This window comes from Tachyglossus aculeatus, chromosome 16 (genome assembly GCF_015852505.1).
Source record: "Tachyglossus aculeatus isolate mTacAcu1 chromosome 16, mTacAcu1.pri, whole genome shotgun sequence".
NCBI classification, from domain to species: Eukaryota; Metazoa; Chordata; class Mammalia; order Monotremata; family Tachyglossidae; genus Tachyglossus; species Tachyglossus aculeatus.
In genome coordinates, this window is record NC_052081.1 from 48636290 (window position 1) to 48647969 (window position 11680).

The following is an 11680-nucleotide window of genomic DNA, read 5'->3' on the forward strand; positions in this document are numbered from 1 at the left end:
GATTTCGGTACCACCCGGGCTCCGACCCCAGCCCAAGCAGTGGGTGGGCAAAACGGGGTTCCCCTCTGCGGGCCAGCCCTCCGCAAGGAGCTCGTCTGCCACGTCTCCAGAGGCTGGGCAACCGGGAGATGGTTCTGGGGGGTGGCGGGCATCTCTTCCTCCACGTAAGGCCGGCTGCAGGGGCAGAGCCCTGGATGGGGTTAGAAGGTGGGCACAGGCCCGCCCTCAGAGAGCCTTCTGGCAGGAAAAGAGGCAAGGTGGGCACCCGGGGACCCCGCATGTGGCCGTCTGCACTGGTAAGAGGATAGCTAGAGGAGGTTGTGGGCAGGAGGGGTTCATCAGGCATAGTGCTAAGCACTTAGTACAGTGCTCTGCACACAGTAAGTGCTCAATAAATACGATTGACTGAACCCAACCTGGAAATGATGGCCTAGGGTGGGCTTTGCTTTCAAGAGGGCTCCAAGTGAACGGCTCGCCCAGGATGGCATTTATTAAATGTCACTTCTGTGGAACGTGATCTGGGGTAGACACAAGATTATTGGATCGGACCCAAGCCCTCCCCTGAGGGGGTGGCCTTCCCTGTGCCTCTGTTTCCCCATTCATCCGCAGTGCCAGAGTCCTGGGGGAGGAGGGGTGCCGTCTGCCCCTCTTCCCGCTGGGCAGCCTCCGTCTCTTCATCCGCTGCTCCCCGTTCCCACGCTCCTGACACCCCGCCCCAAGCAGGAGGGTGTAAAGGACGATTTGGGGGTGTGGAGGGATGGAGAACTGGGGTACCGTCTATTAGTCCTGAGTGGGGGCCCCTCCAGTGCAGAGCGGTCCGACTTTTTTTCGGGTTTTGTTAAGCACTTACTTGGTGCCAGGCACTTTACCAGGCCCTCGGGTTGATAGAAAATAATCAGGTTGGCCCCAATCCATGTCCCTCGTGGGGCTCACATCAATACATGACATTTATTGAATGCTTACTGTGCAGAGCACTGTGCTGTGTGTAACTGCAGAAGCTGCCAAATTACAGGAGCCAACAATTGAGGGTCCTCGGGCTCAGTGTGAGGGACCGGTTTAAGGAGTAAAACTGCTTTTTCCAACAAGTAGTTTTGAGTTCCGCCCCTTAAATACGCACTTGCTCTGCCCCTCCCCGGAAGAAATTCAAAAATCATATGCCTGGGGACATCAAAAATCCCTGGCCTAGGCCAGGACAGAAGGCCTTCATTTTGGCAAGTGCTAGACATCGTGCTGAGTGCTCTGCACATGGTAAGCGCTCAATAAATACGATCGATGAATGCATTCTGCACCTAGCCCACACACTCCGCTCCTAAGAAGCCCTAAAAATATGAATAGTCATTATTCACAGGGACACATTGGGTAGGGACTGTATGTGTTGCCAACTTGTACTTCCCAAGCGCTTAGTACAGTGCTCTGCACACAGTAAGCACTCAATAAATACGATTGATTGATTTACCCCCATTTTACAGTTGAGGTAGCTGAGGCCCAGAGAAGTAATGACTGCGGTATTCGTTAAGCACTTACCATGTGCCAAGCACTGGGGCGAGTGCCAGCAAATCGGGTTGGACGCAGTCCCTGTCCCATTGGGGCTCACAGACTCGATCCCAATTTTACAGTTGCGGGAAATAATAATAATGACACTTATTAGGTGCTTACTATGTGCAAAGCACTGTTCCATGCGCTGGTGAGGTTACAATAACAACGATGGTATTTGTTAAGCGCTTACTATGTGCAAAGCACTGTTCTAAGCACTGGGGGGATACAAGGTGATCAGGTTGTCCCACATGGGGCTCACAGTCTTAATCCCCATTTTACAGATGAGGGAGCTGAGGCCCAGAGAAGTGAAGTGACTTGCCCAAAGTCACACAGCTGACAACTGGCGGAGCTGGGATTTGAACCCATGACCTCCGACTCCAAAGCTCTTTCCACTGAGCCACGCTGGGCTCACAGTCTTAATCCCCATCTTACAGATGAGGGAGCTGAGGCCCAGAGAAGTGAAGTGACTCGCCCAAAGTCACACAGCTGACAACTGGCGGAGTCGGGATTTGAACCCATGTCCTCCAACTCCAAAGCCCGGGCTCTTTCCACTGAGCCACGCTGGGCTCGCAGTCTTAATCCCCATTTTAGAGATGAGGGGACCGAGGCACCGAGAAGTGACTTGCCCAAAGTCACACAGCTGACAGTTGGCAGAGCCGGGAGACCCAGGGGAGTGAAATGACTCGCCCAAGGTCACACAACAGACCAGAGCCAGAATAAGAACTCGGGACTTCTAATAAGTAATGATGATGGTGGTACTTATTAAGCGCTTACTATGTGCCAAGCACTGTTCTAAGCGCTGGGGTAGATACAGGGTAATCAGGCTGTCCCACGTGGGGTTTACAGTCTTAATTTGCCAGATGAGTGACTCGCCCAAAGTCACACAGCTGATAAATGTTGGAGGCGGGATTAGAACCCACACCCTCTGACTCCCAAACCCGGGCTTTTCCCACTGAGCCCCAGCCGGTGCTCCGTCCACTAGGCCTCACTGCCTCACCGGGTAATAATAACAACAACAATGATGATATTTATAAGTGCTCACTATGTGCAAAGCACTGCTCTAAGCGCTGGGATAGATACAAGGTCATCAGGTTGTCCCAGGTGGGGCTCACAGTCTTCATCCCCATTTTCCAGATGAGGGAACTGAGGCCCAGAGTAATGAAGTGGCTTGCCCAAAGTCACACAGCTGACAAGTGGCGGAGCTGGTACTAATAATAATAATGATGGCATTTGTTAAGCGCTTACTATGAGCCAAGCACTGCTCTAAGCGCTGGGGGAGATGCAAGGTAATCAGGTTGTCCCACGGGGGGCTCACAGTCTTCATCCCCATTTTAATACTAATAATAATGATGTATTTTTTTAAGCGCTTACTATGAGCCAAGCACTGCTCTAAGCGCTGGGGGAGATGCAAGGTAATCAGGTTGTCCCACGGGGGGCTCACAGTCTTCATCCCCATTTTAATATTAATAATAATGATGGCTTTTTTAAGCGCTTACTATGAGCCAAGCACTGCTCTAAGCGCTGGGGGAGATGCAAGGTAATCAGGTTGTCCCACGGGGGGCTCACAGTCTTCATCCCCATTTTAATACTAATAATAATGATGTATTTTTTTAAGCGCTTACTATGAGCCAAGCACTGCTCTAAGCGCTGGGGGAGATGCAAGGTAATCAGGTTGTCCCACGTGGGGCTCACAGTCTTCATCCCCATTTTAATACTAATAATAATGATGTATTTTTTTAAGCGCTTACTATGAGCCAAGCACTGTTCTAAGCGCTGGGGGAGATACAGGATCATCAGGTTGTCCCACGTGGGGCTCACAGTCTTCATCCCCATTTTAATACTAATAATAATGATGGCTTTTTTAAGCGCTTACTATGAGCCAAGCACTGCTCTAAGCGCTGGGGGAGATGCAAGGTAATCAGGTTGTCCCACGGGGGGCTCACAGTCTTCATCCCCATTTTAATACTAATAATAATGATGTATTTTTTTAAGCGCTTACTATGAGCCAAGCACTGCTCTAAGCGCTGGGGGAGATGCAAGGTAATCAGGTTGTCCCACGGGGGGCTCACAGTCTTCATCCCCATTTTAATATTAATAATAATGATGGCTTTTTTAAGCGCTTACTATGAGCCAAACACTGCTCTAAGCGCTGGGGGAGATGCAAGGTAATCAGGTTGTCCCACGGGGGGCTCACAGTCTTCATCCCCATTTTAATACTAATAATAATGATGTATTTTTTTAAGCGCTTACTATGAGCCAAGCACTGCTCTAAGCGCTGGGGGAGATACAAGGTAATCAGGTTGTCCCACGGGGGGCTCACAGACTTCATCCCCCTTTTCCAGATGAGGGAACTGAGGCCCAGAGAAGTGAAGCAACTTGCCCAAAGTCATCATCATCATCAATCGTATTTATTGAGCGCTTACTATGTGCAGAGCACTGTACTAAGCGCTTGGGAAGTACAAATTGGCAACATATAGAAACAGTCCCTACCCAACAGTGGGCTCAAAGTCACCCAGCTGACAAGTGGCGGAGCTGGGACTAATAATAATAATGAATAATAATAATAATGTCGGTATTTGGAGAAGCAGCGTGGCTCAGTGGAAAGAGCCCGGGCTTTGGAGGCGGAGGTCATGGGTTCAAATTCCAGCTCCGCCCATTCATTCATTCATTCAGTCGTATTTATTGAGCGCTTACTAAGTGTAGAGCACTGTACTAAGCGTGTGGGAAGTACAATTGTCAGCTGGGTGACTTTGGGCGAGTCACTTCACTTCTCTGGGCTTCAGTTCCCTCATCTGTAAAATGGGAATTAAAACTGTGAGCCCCCCCACCAAACCGAGGACAGCCTGATCACCGTGTAACCTCCCCAGCGCTTAGACCAGTGCTTTGCACATAGTAAGTGCTTAACACCATAATAATAATAATAATAATGGCATTTATGAAGCCCTTACTATGTGCAAAGCACTGGTCTAAGCGCTGGGGAGGTTACAAGGTGATCAGGTTGTCCCACGGGGGGCTCACAGTTTGAATCCCCATTTTCCAGATGAGGGAACTGAGGCACAGAGAAGATAAGTGACTGGCCCAAAGTCACACAGCTGACAATTGGCGGAGCTGGGATTTGAACCCCTGACCTCTGACTCCAAAGCCCGGGCTTTTTCATTCATTCGTTCATTCATTCAATCGTATTTATTGAGCGCTTACTGTGTGCAGAGCACTGTACTAAGCGCTTGGGAAGTACAAGTTGGCAACACATAGAGACGGTCCCTACCCAACAGTGGGCTCACAGCCTTTTCCACTGAGCCACGCTGGTATTGAGCGCTCACTATGTGCCAGGCACTGTTCTAAGCGCTGGGGGAGATACAAGGTGATCAGGTTGTCCCGCGTGGGGCTCCACCCCCCTTTTCCAGATGAGGGAACTGAGGCCCAGAGATGTGAAGCGGCTTGCCCAAGGCCACCCAGCTGACAAAGGGGCGGGATTAGAACCCAAGCCCGGGCATCCACCAAGCTCGCTCTCTTCCTCCCTTCAAGGCCCTACTGAGAGCTCACCTCCTCCAGGAGGCCTTCCCACACTGAGCCCCCTTCTCCCCCTCCCCATCCCCTACCTCCTTCCCTTCCCCACAGCACCTGTATATATGTATAGATGTTTGTACGGATTTATTACTCTATTTATTTTACTTGTACATGTTCTATTTATTTATTTTATTTTGTTAGTATGTTTGGTTTTGTTCTCTGTCTCCCCCTTCTAGACTGTGAACCCACTGTTGGGTAGGGACCGTCTCTAGATGTTGCCAACTTGGACTTCCCAAGCGCTTAGTACAGTGCTCCGCACACAGCAAGTGCTCAATAAACACGATTGAATGAATGAATGTATATATGTATATTTATTTATTTATTTTACTTGTACATATTCCATTTATTTATTTTCTTTTGTTAATATGTTTTGCTTTGTTGTCTGTCTCCCCCTTCTAGACTGTGAGCCCACTGTTGGGTAGGGGCCATCTCTAGATGTTGCCAACCTGTACTTCCCAAGCGCTTAGTCCAGTGCTCTGCACACAGTAAGCGCTCTATAAATACGATTGAATGAATGAATGTATATATGTGTATTCATTTATTTTACTTGTACATATTCCATTTATTTATTTTCTTTTGTTAATATGTTTTGCTTTGTTGTCTGTCTCCCCCTTCTAGACTGTGAGCCCACTGCTGGGTAGGGACCGTCTCTAGATGTTGCCAACTTGGACTTCCCAAGCGCTTAGTCCAGTGCTCTGCACACAGTAAGCGCTCTATAAATACGATTGAATGAATGAATGCATATATGTATATTTATTTATTTTACTTGTACATATTCTATTTATTTATTTTATTTTGTTAATACGTTTTGTTTTGCTCTCTGTCTCCCCCTTCTAGACTGTGAGCCCGCTGTTGAGTAGGGACCGTCTCTAGATGTTGCCAACTTGAACTTCCCAAGCGCTTAGTACGGTGCTCCGCACACAGTAAGCGCTCAATAAATACAACTGAGTGAATGAATGTATATATGTATATTTATTTTACTTTTACATATTCTATTTATTTATTTTCTATTGTTAAGATGTTTGGTTTTGTTGTCTGTCTCCCCCTTCTAGACTGTGAGCCCGCTGTTGGGTAGGGACGGTCTCTCTCTGTTGCCCACCTGGACTTCCTAGGCGGTTAGTCCAGTGCTCTGCACGTAGTAAGCGCTCAGTAAATACGATTGAATGGATGAATGAATGATTCCCCAACAGGTGGGCGGTCCGTCCACTGGGCCACACTGCTCCACGGGCTGTTTTGCCTCCCGGGAAGAGGAGGAGAGGGGAGGTGGGTGGGGGGCAAGGAGGGGGGCAGGGGGCATGGAGATGGGCAGGGGGCAAGGAGATGGGCAGGGGGCAAGGAGATGGGCAGGGGGCAAGGAGATGGGAGTCCCGTCCGCCCTGCCCCTGGCTCCAGGCCCGGCTTTGCGTCTTTCTCCCTGGGCGGGTGCCCGGGTTGAGTCAGCTTAACCGCCCTGGGGACTCTGCAGCTGCTTCTCCTCCTGCTGCCAAACGCTGCCCCCCTGCCGGACCCCCGGCCCTCCCCTCCCACCCCCTGTGCCCAGGTAATGAAACCCTCAGTGGGGCGGGAAACCCCTGGACTCCGTCCTGCCCACGTGCCAGGGGGCGAGGGGAAGCCCAGCTGGGCCCAGATTGGGGAGGGGGTGACAACTGGGGGCTGCCCGGGGCTCCCCTTCCCTTCCCAGCCTGTGGTCAGGCCACCTGGATGGGTTTGCTGGAGGGGATGCCCCCGGCTGGGGTGGTGGACTGCCCCCAAGGGCCTGGCACCTCAGATTTTGGCTGTGCCCTCCTCCTCTGCCCACTGCTGGGGGCTAGGCCCCAGCTGAGAGGGGCCCCGGTCCCTCCCCTCACCCCAGGTGCCCACCTGGTTGGGTTTGCTGGAGGGGATGCCCCGGACTAGGGTGGTAGATGGCTCCCAAGGGCCTGGCACCTCAGATTTTGGCTGTGCCCTCCTCCTCTGCCCACTGCTGGGGGCTAGGCCCCAGCTGAGGGGGGCCCGGTCCCACCTCTCACCCCAGATGCCCACCTTGATGGGAAGCCCTGGGCTAGGTTGGTGGATGGCTCCCAAGAGCCTGGCACCTCAGAGGTCAACTGTGCCCTCCTCCTCTCCCCACTGCTAGGGGCTAGGCCCCAGCTGAGGGGGGCCCAGTCCCTCCCCTCACCCCAGGTGCCCACCTGGATGGGTTTGCTGGAGGGGATGCCCCAGGTGGGGTGGTGGATGGCTCCCAAAGGCCTGCCACCTCAGATTTTGGCTGTGCCCTCCTCCTCTGCCCACTGCTGGGGGCTAGGCCCCAGCTGAGGGGGGCCCAGTCCCTCCCCTCACCCCAGGTGCCCACCTGGATGGGTTTGCTGGAGGGGATGCCCCTGGTTAGGTTGGTGGACTGCCCCCAAGGGCCTGGCACCTCAGAGGTCAACCGTGCCCTCCTCCTCTGCCCACTGTGGGGGGCTAGGCCCCAGCTGAGGGGGGCCCAGTCCCTCCCCTCACCCCAGGTGCCCGGCGCCAATGGCGGTCGGGGGGCTTGCCTACCCCATTCTTCTAGACTGTGAGCCCACTGTTGGGTAGGGACCGTCTCTATATGTTGCCAACTTGTATTTCCCAAGCGCTTAGTACAGTGCTGTGCACACAGTAAGCTCTCAATAAATACGACTGAATGAATGGAGGCCCTTCACCTGCCTAGAGTGGGGCGGGGGGCACGTTTCCTCCACTCCTTCCCCTTGCCCAAGTCCCCTTCAATCAATCAATCAATCAATCATATTTATTGAGCGCTTACTGTGTGCAGACTAAGCGCTTGGGAAGTACAAGTTGGCAACATATAGAGACAGTCCCTACCCAACAGTGGGCTCACAGGGGGAGAGGGCAGCAGAAGAGCCTTTTTGACTCTACCTCCCCTCATCATCATCATCATCAATCGTATTTATTGAGCGCTTACTGTGTGCAGAGCACTGGACTAAGCGCTTGGGAAGTCCAAGTTGGCAACATATAGAGACGGTCCCTACCCAACAGTGGGCTCATCTCCTTCCCCCCAGGTGTGCCCACCCTTCTGGCCTGCTCCGCAGCTGGCTCCAGAGTGGCACTGGGGTGGTTGTCTCCCGGCCTTGGGCACAGGGAGGCCCGGGGCAAGGGAAGAGAGAGTGAGGGGCAGCCTTGGGGGGCGAGGGGAGTTGAGGTGGAGAAGGTTTCGGGGCGGGGAGCTGATTCAGCGGCAGCAGGAGGGTGCAGCGGGCAGGCAGGGACTTGCCACCCGCGTCACATTCCTCCCTGGGCCCATGTCAGGGACTGGGGGAAGGCGTCTGAGGTGCCACTGGCCACGTCAGGCCCTGCCACCCTTGCCCCCCGTCGGTGCCCCTCGGGCCCTGTCCGGTCCGGCCCCTATCTCAGGCCCACCAGGCCTTACCCCGTCGCTGCCACGTGCGGGCAGGTTCCTGGGAAATGTTTTCCTTCTGGGTGGGGAGACTCGTGGCATCGCTACGGATTGAGCCCGGGCGGGAGGCCCGGATCCTGGCGCCGCCAACACCGTCTTCTAGACCGTGAGCCCGCCGTTGGGTAGGGCCCGTCTCTCGATGTTGCCAATTTGGACTTCCCAAGCGCTCAGTACAGTGCTCTGCACGCAGTAAGCGCTCAATAAAGAGGATTGAATGACGTTCAGGGGTCCTGGGCCAAGGCGGAGATCCCTCCCTGCCAACCTCCCACCCCTATTAACGGGGGGGCAACCCCCAGCCAGCCTGGCACTGCCCATGGGGAGTGGAGGTGGGCCCAGCGCCTGGTGTGTGTGTATTGGGGGGGGTGCATTAGAAGCAGCGTGGCTCAGTGGAAAGAGCCCGGGCTTTGGAGTCCGAGGTCACGGGTTCGAATCCCGTCTCTGCCACTTGTCAGCTGTGTGACTTCGGGCAAGTCACTTCACTTCTCTGTGCCTCAGTTACCTCATCTGTAAAATGGAGATTAAGATTGCGAGCCCCACGTGGGACAGCCTGATCACCTTGTATCCCCCCCCCCCCCAGTGCTTAGAACAGCACATAGTAAGCGCTTAACAAATACCATCATCATTATTATTATTATTATTGGGGGGGGCCTACTCTGCAGCCTTGGGGACCCCAGGGCGGGGGTCTTCATCATCATCATCATCATCAATCGTATTTATTGAGCGCTTACTGTGTGCAGAGCACCGTACTAAGCGCTTGGGAAGTACAAATTGGCAACATATCATCATCATCAATCGTATTTATTGAGCGCTTACTGTGTGCAGAGCACCGTACTAAGCGCTTGGGAAGTACAAATTGGCAACGCATCGTCATCATCAATCGTATTTCTTGAGCGCTTACTGTGTGCAGAGCACCGTACTAAGCGCTTGGGAAGTACAAATTGGCAACATCTAGAGACGGTCCCTACCCAACAGCGGGCTCCCAGTCTAAAAGGTCTTCCCGTGTCCTGCGTCCCGCTGGCCCAGGCCGAGCCTGCCGGAGGAGCCTGGGCAGGACACCGGGGTCCCCTGGGCCCGGAGGAGCAACGGTGAGGAAGGAAGTTGGGTGTTTGGGCGGCCGAGGGTGGGGGGTGGTTGCCTCAAAAACAGGAAGGTGGGGGAAGCAAGAGGAGCTGCTCCCCCAGGGCCCGTCCCCTCCGCCCTGGCCAACTTGGCGTCTCCACCAGTCACGCTCCCCGCCGCAAACCGGCCGGGCTGTCACTCCGTCCCCCAACCTCCACTCTGAGGCCTCCCCCAAACCCGGACAACTGGACACCTCCGCGGGCGCCCTCGTCTTTCCGCTCTCGCTTCGGTGACAGACTTCGGGGTCTGCCTCCCCAGCTAGAGAGGAATCAATCAATCAATCAATCGTATTTATTGAGCGCTTACTGTGTGCACGGCACTGGACTAAGCGCTTGGGAAGTCCAAGTGGGCAACATCTAGGGACGGTCCCTCCCCAACAGCGGGCTCACAGTCTAGAGGGGGGAGACAGACAACAAAACGAAACATATTCACAAAATAAAATAAATAGAATAGATATGTACAAGTAAAATAGAGTGCTCAATAAATACGATTAATTGAATATCTAGGTGCCAAAATAGGGAGGAAGACCCAACATGGCAGCCAGAAGTCCCCCGAGGGGAAGGATCCTGTCTATTCTCTGATTTCCCCAAGCCCTTACTCTGCACATAGTAGATGCCCAATAAGTAGCACTGATCATGGGTTCAAGTCCCGGCGCCTCCAATTGTCAGCTGTGTGACTCTGGGTAAGTCACTTCACTTCTCTGGGCCTCAGTTACCTCATCTGGAAAACGGGGTTTAAGACTGTGAACGCCCCGTGGGACAACCTGATCACCTTGTAACCTTCCCAGCGCTTGGAACAGTGCTTTGCACATAGTAAGCTCTTAACAAATGCCATTATTATTATTATTATTAATATGTTTTGTTGTCTGTCTCCCCCTTCTAGACTGCGAGCCTGCTACTGGGTAGGGACCGTCTCTATATCAATCAATCAATCAATCAATCGTATTTATTGAGCGCTTACTATGTGCAGAGCACTGTACTAAGCGCTTGGGAAGTACAAATTGGCAACACATAGAGACAGTCCCTACCCAACAGTGGGCTCTATGTTGCCAACTTGGACTTCCCAAGCGCTTAGTACAGTGCTCTGCACTCTGTAAGCGCTCTATAAATACGATTGAATGAATGAATGAATTGAGGTACAAATAATAATCAATCACTGTGGTATTTGCTAAGTGTTTACTATGTACCAGGCACTGTAATAATGATAATAATAATGATTTTATTTTGTTAGTATGTTTGGTTTTGTTCTCTGTCTCCCCCTTTTAGACTGTGAGCCCACTGTTGGGTAGGGACTGTCTCTATATGTTGGCAATTTGTACTTCCCAAGCGCTTAGTACAGTGCTCTGCACATAGTAAGCGCTCAATAAATACGGTTGGTGATGATGATGATAATAATAATGATGGTATCTGTTAAGCGCTTACTATGTGCCAAGCACTGTTCTAAGCGCTGGAGGAGATAGAAGGTCATCAGGTTGTCCCACATGGGGCTCACAGTCTTCATCCCCGTTTCCCAGAGGAGGGAACTGAGGCTCAGAGACGTGACTTGCCCAAGGTCACACAGCAGACACGTGGGGGAGTCGGGATTAGAACCCACGACCTCCGGCTCCCGAGCCCATTGAGCCTCGCCGCCTCTCTGACTTAACCGTACTTAACGCTGGGCCAGACGCAAGCTAATCGGGTTGGATACGGTCCTCACGGTCGCAGTCCCCATTTTACAGAGGAGGAAGCTGAGGCCCAGAGAAGTGGATTGGCTTCCCCAAGGCCACACGGCGGACCGGTGGCGGAGCCGTGACCTCGATGCCCAGGCCCGGCCTCCGTCCTCTCGGCCTGGTCCCACTCGGGTCTCACGGTCGCAATCCCCATTTTACAGAGGAGGAAGCTGAGGCCCAGAGAAGTGGATTGGCTTCCCCAAGGCCGCACGGCGGACCGGTGGCGGAGCCGTGACCTCCGATGCCCAGGCCCGGCCTCCATCCTCTCGGCCTGGTCCCACTCGGGGCTCACGGTCGCAATCCCCATTTTACAGAGGAGGAAGCTGAGGCCC